A 12,708-nucleotide genomic window follows, 5' to 3' on the forward strand; every position below is an offset into this window, starting at 1 on the left:
CTTCTTATCCACAAATGAGCCCCAGGATGTTATACCTTTCCTGGGAGGAAACATTGTTTTCTAAGAGAAGATGGGCCTCCTTCACCCTGGTTCGTCTCCACCCACCAGCCATGCAGAGATATAGCAGGGAATGATGTGGCCATTAGACAGTGCTTATCCACCTCACCTCTGCCCATGGGTGGAGGGTCTAAAACAAACTGGCGGGAGCCCAGGTTTCACTGGGGGGCCTTCAAGGTCTTTTAGCAAACCTTAACTGAGCATCTGCTAACTGCAAGACACTTTGCCAGACACGTGGTGTTATGCGTTGGATTGTGCCCCCCCAAAGTATGTTGAAGTCCTAACTCCCAGTGCCTGTAAATGTGGCCTTATTTAGAAATAGGGTCTTTGCAGATGATCAAGTTAAGATGAGGTCATTAGGGTGGGCCCTAGTCCAAAGTGACAGTCTCCTTCTTTTTTTCTTTTTTTTTTAAGATTTTATTTATTTATTTGACAGAGAGAGAGAGAGAGACAGCCAGCGAGAGAGGGAACACAGGCAAGGGGAGTGGGAGAGGAAGAAACAGGCTCCTAATGGAGGACCCTGATGTGGGGCTCGATCCCAGGACTCCGGGATCACGCCCTGAGCCAAAGGCAGATGCTTAACGACTGAGCCACCCAGGCGCCCCGACAGTCTCCTTCTGAAAGGGAAATGCGGACACAAGCACATAGGGAAAAGGCCATGTGAAGATTAGCATTCTCCTGCCACAAGCATATGAACTACCGGAAGCTGGGATTGGGGCCTGGAATGGCCCATAGCTTGATCTCACACTTCAGCCTCCAGAACTGGGAGCCACCCAATTTGTGATACTTTATTTTGGCAACCCCAGGAAATTAATACAAATGGGTGGCTATAGAAATGAGAACGATACACCTTCCGGCCCTCAAGGAGCTTACTGTCTCCAAGGGCAGAATAAATAAAATGACAAATTTCAAGCAGAATAAATAAAATGACAATAAGGCAAGGAATGTGTTCTGGCCGTGCAGGCTAGAGAAGGAGGAATTTAAACTGTAGAGTACAATACACAGTGTCACACTGCTGTTTGCTTATCCTTTCTTCCACATACTCATTCATTTATTCATAGGAATTGTAGAATATATTGAATAAGATCTAGGCTTTGAAATCAAATAAAAGTTCATATTTCAGGTCAGTTGATTCCTAATTGTGTGACACCAGGAAAGTTTCCGTCATTTATAAAATGAGGAAAATCATACATACCTGACAGTGCCTGACACATTGTTAAGTCTTCCGTAAATGGATACAACTCTCTGCAGCAGCATCATTGCTATTCACCCAACTAAAGTTCACTGTGTCTGCTCTGGGCCAGGCAACATGTTGGGGATCCAGAATTAAGGCAGTAGTTCCTGCCTTCATGGACATCACAGTCTAGCTCCTTCCTGGCTTGGAGACAGACGTAAAGCAAACAGTTAACCACATAATAGAATAAGTACTGATAGAGGCAGGCATCGAGGAAGAGCCAAGTTAGGCGTGTCTTGTACTGAATGAGGGGATCAGGCAGGGTAGAGGCAGAAAAGAGGTGAGGCTGAAGATGAGGTTTGAAGGATGAGTAAGAATTTGTCGGGGTAGGGCCATTCGAAGGAGCTGGAAGGAGTGTGTACAAAGCAACAGAAGCAGCAGAGAACAGGCAACATGTGGAGAAGGGCAGTTTGGTGCAGCTGAAACATAGGATCCTAAGTAAGGAGAGAATCTTGGGAAGATGGACCAGGGCCATGTTTTGAAAAGTTCGATAGGCCAACTAAAGGAGTTTGTACTTCATCTATAGGCAATCAGACCTTTTATTTTTTAGGTAGGCTCCACGCCCAGCATGGAGCCCAGTGCAGGGCTTGAACCCAATACACTGAGATCAAGACCTGAGCTGAAATCGGGCGTCAGACGCTTGACTGAGCCACCCAGGCACCTGGGCAATGAGAGCTTCTGAGGGACTTTTCGTTTTTAAATAATGGATGGTGAGCAAGGGAGTGACCTGGTAAGGCTTGCTTTTAGATGTAGTGCGGTAGCATGAGTGCGGAGGTGAGAAAAGAGGCAGGGGAGCCTGTTAGGAGGTTATCGCATTAGTCAAGGCCACGAGCTCTGAAGACTAGAGCTGAGTCCGTGGTGGTGGGAAGACTGGGGATGTAGAAGATAGTGTTAAGTGATGTCTGTGATGTCTTGCAGCTCCCCAGCATTTCTCAAACCCTTCCTACAGTTGGGGTGTTTCCCAACTTAGTGTTTATTCTCAAAGAAGAAGCCAGAAACTCACTTTCCCAGTGTCTCTGTCAGATGGGGCACAGGCCTATAATCTGGGCTCTGCCCATCAGGACTTTGTTTTGGGAAAGAGGGTTGCGAAGATGGAGTTGGTACGTGGAATCCATTCTGATGAGCATAGTGGCGTGACACTGTGGTCTGCACTCTTCGCCCTGGGGTTTGTCTGTGGTGCACAGTGTGCCAGTGGTAGCAGCAGCAAGGTTTCTGTGTACAGCCTAGCTCACAGGCCCTCCTGAAGATTCTCTGTGCTACCTGACAATTTAATAAATTCTTTTTTTTTTTTTTTCTTAAACTAGCTAGAGTGGCTTCTATTATTTGTAACTAAGAACACAATCTGATACAAGTGTTTGGGGGAAATGACAGTGTTTGGGGACAGATTGATAGATCTACAACGATGCCCAGATTTCTGACTTAGGTGGAATCATAGTGCTGTTAATTAAGCTTGGGAACGAGGAGGGAAGAGCAGCTTGGGGAAGAGAACAGGAAGTAATAATGAACTGAGTTTTAAACATGCTGAGTGTGAGTTTCCTTTTGGACATATGGGTCATAGACAGATACATGGGATCTATGGATCTGGATATCAGCAAGGAAATCTAAATATGAATTTTAGACTTGTTAGAATGTATTTATTCATTAAATTGAACACTTAAAATGTTCTGGTCACTGGGGAAGCAACTGTAAGTAAAATAAGATCACTGCTCTCATGAAATTTATCATGAAATCATAAATAAACAAGTAAATATGAAATGTGATTTTTGGGGTGATATGTACTACAAAAAGGAGTGGAATAAGGAGATAAAGAGTGATGGCTGGAGGTGGGGTTGGGACAGCTACTATTTTAGAAATGTGTCCAGGGAAGTTGTCTCTGTGGAGGTGACATTTGAACAGAATTAGGGAGTGAGCTCTAAAAAGGTTTGGGGACAAGGAAAAGCCATCTAGGCAAAGGGAATAGCAAACGCAAGGAGATAATAAACTTAGAGTGTTTAAGGAACAGCAAGAAGGCCAATGTGGCTAGAGTGAAATGAGCAAGAGGAGAGTGGTGGCAGATAACCTTGCAGAGGTAGACAGGGACCAGATCATGTAGAGTCTACACTGTTGACCAGGATGAGGAATTTTTATTTCATTCTAAGTTTGATGAGAAGCCATTAGAGGGCCCTGAGCAGGGAGAGAAATGATGTGACTTATGCTTTTAAAGATCACTGCTTCCATGTGAAGTAGCATCTTTGAGGGAGGAAGAGTAGAAGAAAATAGACCAGCCGGGAGGCTAGTGCAGTAATCAGGCAGGAGATGGTGGTCACTTAGAAGAGGTGATGGGTATGGCAGCTGGTGAGAAATGGCTAGATGCTGGGTATCTTGAGAAGAGACAACCAATAGGACTTTCCAGTGGGATTGCTGTGGATGTTAGGGAGAGAGAAATGTTGGATGACTGCCATGTTTTTGGCCTATGGAACTAGGTAACTAGTGGTCTGCTTTAATGAGGTGAGTGAGAGCTAATTGGGGAGTGGTGATAGGAATAAAATATTTTGGTTTGGATGTAAGCTGGAGATGTCTATTAGATATCAAAATAGGCTGGGGCACGATTGATCAATTTGGAAGTCATCGTCTCAGAGACAATATTTAGGCACCCCCCCCCCATAAATCCATTCCCAAATCCCCCCTGTAGCCTTGGGGAAGCTTCCTGTCACGGTGACTTATGGAAGGAATCTTTATCTTTCCTCTCTGGCATAAGTCTTTTCCCAGGAGGTCTGTGTTGAGCCTACCACAAGTAAAATCTAGAAAACAGAAAAAGCAGAAAGCCAAAGCAAGACACTATGAAGAAAAGTACATTGTACTGCATTGCATTGTGAATTTAAAAAATTTAAGTTGAGTGAGTATATAAAATATATGTGCTATATGTTTTAGGATTTCAACTTCTTCTGTAAAGCAGCAGTTGTTCTGTTTTGTGTTGTCTTGGGAGGCAGTTTAGAGAACTGGTTAAGATCACTGGCCTTGGAATCCTACTTCTTGGGTCCAACTTAGGGATATATAATTTTGGTCTAGTTACTAAACATCTCAGCACCTCAGTGTCCTCGTATGTGAAATGGTGGTTGTAATAGAACTACCATTTTAGGACTATTGTAGAGATTAAATGATTGAGCGTGAGTAAAGCCCTTACGATGGTGCCCGTGTTGGATGAACTCAATAACTCTTGGCTGTTAGTACATATTATGCATTCTACAGGAACACAGGCATATTGTGGACCCCACCTAGGAAATGTTTAAGCAGAGGCTGAAATACTACAAAAATGTTGTAGGAGGAATACCATAGTGGGACAGGGGTAGTTTTTGGATCTAAAACCTTCTAATTTTGCATTTTTTTTCATTCTAGGAAGTAGCTCCTGTGCTGCCTGGGAGCATGATGTGTTGACTGAGCATATGACAAGGTGTGAAGCTGGTGAACAGGGACTTCCTGGTTTCCTTTTGATGCCACCTTTTTTCTTGATACTTACTCTTATTCCAGATGCCAGATGATCTGTTTATCTGGGTTCCCTGCCTCTGTTTATCTCCTGTCCAGATTCCTGATTCTTCGGGTGAGAGTGTGCTAGCCAGCTGACCATAAGGATTCATCTTTCATCATTCCTTCTAGGCAATATACACATTTTAGCAGAAGCCACTATGACAAGTTTGCAGAGGTGAGTAGTGATGGGCACATCCAGTGAGGGAGGAAACTGCAGAATCCACGCTGGACACTATAGTGAGATTTAGACAGTTGCAGGTCCCTGTGGCCCATCCTGCTGGAGCCCTTGAGAAAGTTATTCTAGAAGGAACTATAGATATTTAAAATCTCAGCTCTTGGAAAGAGGCAATGAGGTTTGTATACCCACTGGCTGTCAAGCCCTGGATTCTACTCGCTCTGAAGGGAATGGATAAGATCTTTAAATCTAAGAACAAAGACAGTAAAACTCCTTTGCAGTTGTGTTTAAGTGTTGTGCTGCTGTTCAGAGGTAGGAGCCATATCCCTGCACTTGCTTCAGAAAATCCATGTCAATGTATGTGGTTTGCATTAAACACACACACACACACACACACACACACACACACACACAAGAACCTAACCATTACACTGTCAACTCCAGGTGGGTCCTTTTCTTTTCTTTTCTTTTTCCTTTTCTTTTCTTTTCTTTTCTTTTCTTTTTTTTTCTTTTCTTTTCTTTTCTTCTCTTCTCTTCTCTTCTCTTCTCTGTTTTTTTTCTTTCTTTTTTTTGGTATTAAGTTTGTTTAATATCTTTAATAATTCATCACTTCTAAGTCCTTCCACAAAGGGCATTACAGTTCTTCAGTTTATTGCAAATATATCTTTAAAAAAAGAGCCAACCTTAATGTTGAAGCTCTAATACAAATTGATTACTGGCAGCACTATACTATAAAGCAAAATGAAGAACATCTTATTTAAATAAAACAAATATAATATTTCAATGGGGGATATATCCAGTACACTTTTTTTCTTTATATATCTATATCCAATGGTAGTAGTTTATGGGCTAATTTAAAAACAAATGCAAATTAAGAAAGAATAATGAAAGCCATGTTTTTCTCAGGAATAGTATTGTATACATGCCATATAGCTTGTTTTTACAGAAGATACTAGTTTGCCAAATGTCCATAGCAAAACACTAACGTGTGAGTTTGGTATTGTCCACCTAGCTGTTTCTCACTGCCCTGGAGAATCCGGCAGCAAGTAATGTTGAGAAACAACCTTGGGTTTTTTTTTTTTTTTTTTTTAAGATTTTATTTATTTATTTGACAGAGAGAGACACAGCGGGAGAGGGAACACAAGCGGGGGGGTGGGAGACGGAGAAGCAGGCTTCCTGCTGAGCAGGGAGCCCGATGTGGGGCTCGATCCCAGGACCCTGAGATCATGACCTGAGCAGACGCTTAACAACTGAGCCACCCAGGCGTCCCGAGAAACCACCTTGTTGACACCATTTCTCTTCCTACAGGCGACTCTACTATGATAGAATATTCATATCCTTAAGATGCAAGGCCTAGCAAAAAGCCTCCCACAAATCCACTGGGTATTACAATGTTCTGTCTGATAAATTCTATTGCTTCTTCACTTGTAGTGTTGATTTCAGGTGCTTCCTTATTTGCTCCTTTCTTCATCTTTTTTGCTTTGTTTACATCTTTTTCAACTCTCTTCCAGGCTGTCTGCACACAGCCACTGTGATTGGCAATATGAAGAAGAAGAAAGCCACCACTTACTGCCAGTGCTGCAAGCTTTCCAACTTTCTGGAACAAAACTCCCGCACACCAGCCAGTCACTCCACCCATTGCAATCTGGGTGGCACTGAATATTTTTCTATCATAGGTTTGGAACTGTGGCCAAACATTCGATTCCACCAATGGTGTCTTCTTGCAAACTCAGTTAAATCCAGCACTTTGTAAGCTCATCATTGCTTTCCTACTGTTGGGGAGGGGAGTTCCAGGTTCCGGGTCACCATGATACCACTGGCCCAGGCGGTTGGCTCCTTTCAGATGTAACTGAAAACATCACCCTCTCCTCTGCCCCTCCCTCACAGAGCCTGTGAGGAGTGTGGTCCTTTTCTCCATCTTTAGTGGACGAGGGACTCACAGGGGGAAGTGCTAACGCTTTCACTGGGTCTTTGTGTAACCAAATAAGCAGCCAAATAAATGCTCACATCCTCTATCTAAAAAGACATGACAGCCAAATGTAGTGCATGATTCCTGATTGGATCCTGAATTAAAAAAAAAAAAAAAAAGAACTGTCAAAGATATTTGAGATAATTGAAGACAGTCGAATAGGGATTGAATACTGATTAGATCCTTACTATTCAGAATGTGGGCCACTAACCCCACCAGCAGCATCACTTGGCAGCTTGTAAGAAATGCATCTTCAATCCCCACCCTAGGTAGTTTACAGGCACATTACAGGTTGAGAAGCATGTGTGTGAGAGTGCGTGGACATTCCACATAGAAAAATTGAGAGGTATGTCTGTAACCCAGACTGAAGGCGATGCTTCAAAAGGAACAAGGCATCGTGGATTGTCCTGCTGGAGCCATTAAGAGTCTTCTTCTAGGTGGAATAGACCAGGCATGGAGGTGTCTACTGCACTGAGAAGAGGAGTGATGGAATTAGACCAACCCACAAGAAGAAACTCAGGAGTCCCAAAGGTGCCTGGGGATTCATTGCACTCTGCGACAAGAAGTCAACAAGGTTAGCAGTTTGGGTGTGTCCCCTTAACTTGGTGGGGATTTTTTTCCCTTTGTTGGATGACACAGCTTAAAATTCTTTCCTTCGTGTGTTGTAATTCCCTCTGGTTTTCCCCAACCCTTTACTGTGGTTGGACAACACCCCTACAACTTTGTGTGTAGGCCTTGGCAGGGGTAACAGCATCACTGGCAGGGGGCAGAGGTCGCTGGGTTCCAGGCTGCATTTTCCAGGAGGGGAGGTGAGCCTCTGCCACTCCTGGGTCTCATTTAAGTGTCTCTGTCTCCTCGCAGGTCTGAGCCTTGTATTCAGGATTACTAACTCCGAGAACTTCTTTCTGATTGCCAAATCACAGAAGGGGAAGTGGTTAGGATGAGCCTCTCCAAGCCCCATATTTCTATAGCTGTAAAGGATTTGATTCATGCTGGGGCATTTATTTCAAATAAAGACTAGCACAAACTGAAAAGAACTGAGAAATTACATCCTCCCATTCTTGTTTCCAAATTCCATTCAGGTTTGAAACTTATTTGAACAATTTCATTTTGAAACATGAAAAGGTGGAAGAATCCAGCCTTTCTGTTAACAGTAGACAAAGATAAGCATCTCTCCACAAAGGTACGAGATTATGTTACCCTTCTGGAATCCTGGTAGCCAATTCAAGTTGTTTTTGAAGCACAATGCTACCCATGAGGCCTAAACCAAAAGAACCAGACATTCCAGATTGACTCAAATAATTCCATTTTTAAAATGTAATGTTCTGGCACCTCTGTGATTTCCATATTTGTTCCAGTTTTCATCACACCCTGTGATATTGAATGGCAAGATCAGGAACAGAATGCTTCTTTGAATAACTCAGCTGCCTTCCTACCTTGTGGCCATCAGGTATAGGACAGAGTTTGTCAGGAATTAAAGGAAAACACAATTTCCATTCAAGAATTTAATTCTCTTTCAACACATATAAAGAGGGGGAAAATTGTTTTGTGGTTTATTGTGGGGAGGGAAAGTCTTCTAAAAAAAAAAAAAAGGAAGGAAATTCTCAAAGAAACTATGAATCTTTGATGAACTTTTAATTTCTGCATGATTTGAAATTTATTAAGAGCCAAATTAAAACTTATTGTTTTTCACTGTGTCTTATAAGTAAGGGAAAAAATGACAGTAACTATTGAGCCATATGACTCTCAAATACATAGTAACTTGGCTTTGCATGCAAGTCACAATACGTCTAGAAACCCCATGATAGGAAGGTTAAATCCTTTTCATTTTCTTTGGAACTATTTGGAAACACTTGCAGTTCAGAGCTAGGATGTCCACCCTATAGTTTGTGTAGCATAGCTGTGTTGTCTCTGACTCCGCAGAAGAAGAGTTTACAATCAAACTGGAAAGCGGCTGTCCTGCGCTACATCTAGTCTAGTCTACGTAGGCCAGACTTGATCAGTTTTTGGTACTCCATGTGATAATTGCCGCTTGCCAAACACGCTTGTCTGAATTATTCCATAAAACATGCTTGATAAATGGACTTATCAAGACCACTAGGTCTTGAAGAACTTAAATCAGTCCCAGATGACTCTCTTTTCAGTTCAAAGATAAATTTAAATAAAATGTGAATGTAAACATATTTTCAACTCAGAGCTCTATTTTAACCACTGAAGCACATTCTGGCACTAAGCACTGTATCTATTTTTGACGTTTATGAGTTTTGCATTTGTTGGAAACAAACAGGATCTCAGGTGGCTGTATCTATTTTTTATATTTATGACTCTTTTGTATTTGCTGGAAACAAACAAGGTCTCAATTTTCTATCTGCAGAATGAAATCATAACAGATGCTTCATAAGGATCTGAGGATGACAGTAGACATAAGGTGTTTATCACAATGCTGGGTACATGGTGACTGTTCAGTAAATGTTGCAACTTAGTTCTTTTAGCTCGTAGTAGACATACACCCACTTGAAAGGTGATTTAAATATATTCATTTCTCTTGGTTTTCAAATTAATGTATTCATCTCTCATTGTAAAATAATGGGTTTTGGAGTGCCTGGGTGGCTCAGTTGGTTAAGCATTTGCCTTCGTGTCTTTAGCTCAGTGCACGATCTCTGGGGCCTGGGATGGAGCCCGGCATCATTGCACTGTAGGACTCCCTGCTCATCGGGGAGTGCACTTCTCCCTCTCCTTCTGAACCCTGCCCTCCCCCTCCACTTGTGCTCGTTTTCAAATAAATAAATAAATAAGTTCTTAAAAAAAATAATGGGTTTTAATAGCAATTCAGAGCTAATTTCTCGTGCATTCGTTAAGTTTTAGAAATTTAAGGCTCTTACTGATCTGCTCATAAAGCCCTCTGCTTTCCAGTGCGACTTTACCACTTTTTTCATGCTCTCAACTCACCATTTGGGCAGACCCATGCTGGTCCTGTTATACATTCCAGTTTCTTTTCCAGTTCTAGAATTGACATGTAACACTGTGTAAATTTAAGGTGTATTATCATGTATTGAATCTTACATTTATACATTGTAAAATGATTCCCCTCATAGGATTAATCACATCGTATAATTCCCTTTTGTGTGTGTGTGTGTGTGTGTGTGTGTGTGTGTGTGTGTGGTGAGGACATTTAAGACTTACTCTCTTAGGAACTTTCAAGTATATAATATAGTATTATTAACTGTAATCACCATGCTATCTATTAGATCCCCAGTACGTATTCCTTTTCTAATGAATCTGAAACTGGAAGTTTGTACTCTTTGTCCATCATCTCTCTATTTCTTACCTCCCATGCCCAGCCCCTGGTAATCACCATTCTACTCTGTTTCTGAGAGTTCTGCTTTTTCATTTTTTTTAGCTTTTTATTTATTTATTTATTTATTTATTTATTTATTTATTTATTTATTTATTTTTAAGCAAGCTCTGTGCCCAGCATGGGGTTTGAACTCTAATGACCCTGAGATCAAGAGTCAGATGATCTACCTACTGAGCCAGCCAGGCGCCCCGAGTTCAACTTTTTTAGATTCCATGTATAAGTGAGATCATATGGTATTTGTCTTTCTCTGACTTACTTCACTTAGTATAATGTCTTCAAAGTCCATCCACATTGTCAAAAACAGCAGGATGTCCTTCTTTCTTGTGGCTGAATAATACTTCACCATTTATAGGAATAATACTTATTCATAATAATATGTATGAATAATATTGCTCTCTATATTATGTTCTTTATCAGTTCATCCATTGATGGGCATTTAGGTTATTTCCGTACAGTGGCTATTGACTTCACAGTTTCTCGTACCATTTTTTTCCTTGTCTAGAAAACTTCTTCCCCAGTTCCCTTTATTATGATCCTTCTCTTCATTTAAGGCCTGGTTCGCACATTTTTTTCCTCTTACAAAGTCATTTCTGATTCCCTTAATCCAAAAGTAATATCTCCCTTATAGTCATTCTAATGATACTGAAAATTTTTTAAATAAAAATTTAAATTTAGAATAGGATTAGATTTACAGAAAAGTTGCAAAGATTGTCTGTAGGATTCCTATATACCCCCTAGCTCATGTCCCCTAATGTTCACATCTTACATTACTATGGTATGTTTGCCAAAATGAATAATCCAACATTGGTACATGGATTGAGTCCTTTTAACTTATGTTGTAGCTGACTCTTAACTGTAAGTTCCTAAAAGCCAGGCTCTGTGGCCACTAACTTATTTCTGTAATCTGTACAAAGTTTGTGTTTACCATTGTGTACTGAGTAGGCACTAAAACATTTGTTGAATAAATAATTGCCTTCGTTGCCTGAACTGCCTACTTCAACAAAACCCCTCAGTTTGTTTGTTTATTGTAAGTTGACTTTGTATTGAAGTAGAACATACATACAGAAAAATGTGATCATAAATGTAGAGCTCAATGAATTTTCAGGAAGGGGACACATTCACGTAACTATCACTGAGATCTTCAAATAGAGCATTTCCTGCATATTTTCTTTCCCTGGAAGCCCCCCAGTATACCCCTTCCAGCCTTCCATTTTGACTTCTTCCACTGCCCTCAGTTTTGTTTTAACAGTGAGACACAGTGTCATGGTTCATGATTTTAATGTAACTCTCTTTTATATTGTAATCATATCCATGCAAAGTGGCTTGAATCTATCTATTAAAAAATTCACTGCTTGATTAAAGGAAGTACAATGAAGCAGATTTTCCAACCACCAGACAATGTCCATTGTCCTTGTAGTTTATATAGTTTCTTCATCAAGGCCCAGCTTATAGTTGGGTGTACCCACTTTGGGCTGAAGGACAATTCTAGTCTGAAAACATCAGTCAGGCCACTGTAGGAAGTAGGATATAAACCATTTTGGTTTCTGTTCCCTTAGAAACACATGGAACAAAATAAAGTTTGCCAAATGGAAATATACAAAACCACTGGGGAAATAAATGTTATTTTTAAGCTTCTAAGAGGCTATCACAAATAACTGGGAGGAGAGTGGAAAGAATTCAAAAAGCAGGTGACCTTTTAATGGGCACAACACAGCAGGGTTAACAAGTGCCTGGAGAATGTTGTGACTTGGAGAAAGAGATGCTGAGAGACCAGGCCGGGCGACTGACCTCAGTGGACACGATGAAAATGGAGCTGGCTTTTCCCCATCCTACGAGAGCTGGATAGCAAAAAGAAAACCATCCTCCAGAAATGGGAGCTGTGAGAATCCCTGGGTCCTAAAAAAAGGAGCCGATTTGGAGATCTGGGAGCTGGTCAGTTTGTTGCTGGCAGCCAGGTCTGGAGTGTCACCCTCAGAAGACTGGCTTTCTTCTACTCTTAGAGCAAATATCACCCAGTCCTCTAGGTGGAGACCACAGAGCGAGTGGGTTGGAAGGAGGAGGCTGGCTGCACTGTCAGTAGGGAAAGCCACTCTGCAAAGGGGACGGGGAGAAGAGCAAACATCTCTTCTGGATTCAGAGGGAAAAGAAAGCCATCATTGCCTGTCTCTGTCCTTCTGAAGTTACATCACTGCTTCACTGCTAGTTCTCAGACGGGTCAAGAATTGACAGCTACTTTGCAAAGTATATGCCAATTACACAAACGGTCTGCTTTGTGGTGTGCATTTAAAACAAGACAGAAAACGTTGCCAGTTGGTCAGTCTAGCTTTCCACACAGATAGCATTGAGAAAACTGGCTCGACTAGAGACCGTTTGTGCCACATTTTCTCTCATAAAGGGAAAGCCTTCACAGA

The 12,708-nt window shown here is 41.5% G+C and overlaps 1 long non-coding RNA gene and 1 pseudogene across 1 annotated transcript in view; one reads left to right on the forward strand and one right to left on the reverse strand.

Annotated features, from left to right (window-relative positions):
* Window positions 1-4,660, forward strand: part of LOC148110078 (uncharacterized) — a 46,503-nt gene extending 41,843 nt beyond the window's left edge. Inside the window, exon 5 of the long non-coding RNA XR_015724497.1 lies at window positions 1,842-4,660. This is a non-coding gene — a long non-coding RNA (uncharacterized LOC148110078). The remainder of the gene's footprint in view (window positions 1-1,841) is intronic.
* A 1,649-nt stretch (window positions 4,661-6,309) lies between these two features.
* LOC123790154 (FUN14 domain-containing protein 1 pseudogene) lies at window positions 6,310-6,748 on the reverse strand (annotated as a pseudogene).
* Window positions 6,749-12,708: the final 5,960 nt, after the last annotated feature.

This window comes from Ursus americanus, chromosome 5 (genome assembly GCF_024610735.1).
Source record: "Ursus americanus isolate L20-20 chromosome 5, mUrsAme1.1.p, whole genome shotgun sequence".
Classification (NCBI taxonomy): Eukaryota; Metazoa; Chordata; class Mammalia; order Carnivora; family Ursidae; genus Ursus; species Ursus americanus.